Source organism: Prionailurus bengalensis, chromosome B3 (assembly GCF_016509475.1).
Source record: "Prionailurus bengalensis isolate Pbe53 chromosome B3, Fcat_Pben_1.1_paternal_pri, whole genome shotgun sequence".
NCBI classification, from domain to species: Eukaryota; Metazoa; Chordata; class Mammalia; order Carnivora; family Felidae; genus Prionailurus; species Prionailurus bengalensis.
The window spans coordinates 10,831,992-10,834,023 of record NC_057355.1 but is presented as its reverse complement, the minus strand read 5'-3'; positions in this window follow the sequence as shown (position 1 = coordinate 10,834,023).

Below are 2,032 nucleotides of genomic sequence, written 5' to 3'. Positions count from 1 at the left end.
TATGTGTCTCCTGCCATATTTGTGCTACAAAATTATCCTTTGTGTATCTGAAATTCAAATTTAACTGGGCATCCTGCATTTTATCAGGAACCCATACTGTCGGGAAGCAAAAGTCAGTACTGACCTCCTGCCCCACGATACCTCCCTCCTAAGCGCCCAGAGCAGCCAGCAACCCTTCTGGAATGCCCAGCAGATCACACCCTGCTTGCTCAATAATTGTGCAGTGTGAGATTGGTGGGTAAATTGGACATTGTGGGAATTTATAATCAGATGGTTCATACAAACACCATGAGACAAATTACCCATATTAGTTTTTATTTAAACTATAATTGAATACGTGAATAGAAAATTAGTATAATGTATCGATACCATCTGGTGCTCCAATCTTATACCCGTTTTTTCATCCATCTTAATTTAAACAGGATTGAATTTTTTCCCTACACATTATTTTATTTCATTAATTACTCTGTTGTCATTTAGATGCCATTGCGTTGCCCATCATCACGAATGCATTTAATAATTTGTAGACAACAGAACAGGTGTGTTGCCTTCAACAAGCCAGTGTTTTTCCTAGCGATACAGATGCTGACCCTTGATAGTCACCCCCATCCCAAGATTGAGTAATTTCCAATTTAACATGGCATTCTCCAGAAACGTATATAAATAGTTCAAGTTCATCACTCATGTATTCTTTCCGTACCTCCTTGTTAACTGCCTACTATGTGCCAGGCATTAACTGGGCACTAAAGATAGAATGAGATCTAAGAGTCCTACTACTCACAGCATCTCCCTCTGGTGAGGCATTCAGATCCATACTCAGATAACAGTAGTGTGATTCAATAAGGCACAATGGCAGTGCTCCGGGGAAACACAGAAAAGAGTCCCTGATATGTAGAAAGAAGGGAAATGGGTAAAGAGAGAAATAAGCAAAGGAGATTCAGCCGGAGAAATGGTCAGAGAGGCAGCAGGGAAAGGCGCTTAACACAATCCTGTTTTCTAGCCCAGTTGTTGAGCTAAGAGCACGATAGACTAATATGGGACTTTCTGGTTTAAGAGCACATCCACGGACTCACACACACATGTGCTTGCGCTATGCAAAGAGTAGTGTGTGGTTGTCTTTAAGGGCAAGGAAGCCCAGAGGAATGGAGAGAAGAGGCAGGTGGGATCTGGATCCTTGGAGCTCACTGAGGGTAGCGGAGAGGTGAGAAACAGCCAGCCTAACTGGTTGGAGGTCTCAGCTTACACGTGGGTTTTTCCTTTGTGTTTATCTCTATTTTCTGAGTTTTATGCCTTAAACTTGTGTTGCTCTGGTGTCATTCCTTAAAAGGCATTTTTATCAACATGCAAATCAAAACCACAATGAGGTTATCACCTCGCATCTGTCAGAATGGCTAAAAATCAGAAACACAAGAAACAACAGGTGTTGGCAAGGATGGGGAGAGAGAGGAACCCTTGTGCCCTGTTGGTGGGAATGCAAAGTGGTGCAGCCATGGTGGAAAACAGTGTGGAGGTTCCTCAAAAAGTTACAAATAGAAACACCATAGGATCCAGTATTTCCAATAGTGGGTATTTATCCAAAGAAAACAAACAAGCTAATTTGAAAAGATACATGCACGACGACGTTTATTGCAGCATTATTTACAAAAGCCAAGATACGGAAGCAGCCCAAGTGTCTATCCATAGATGAATGGATAAAGATGTGGTGTATACACAATGGAGTATCACTCAGCCATAAAAAAGAGTGAGAGCTTATCATCTGCAACAACATGGATGGATCTAGAGCATATTATACTAAGTGAAATCAGTCAGTCAGAGAAAGACAAATACCATATGATTTCGCTCATCCACTGAATTTACGAAACAAAACAAATGAAGAAAGGAAAAAGAGACAAACCAAAACCCAGACTCTCAGATGTAGAGAACAGACCAGAAGGCAAGTGGTTGGGCAGGTGGGGGAAATAGGTAACGGAAATTAAGAGTACACCGAATCATGAGAGCACCGAGTAACGTATAGAACTATTGAATCACTGTG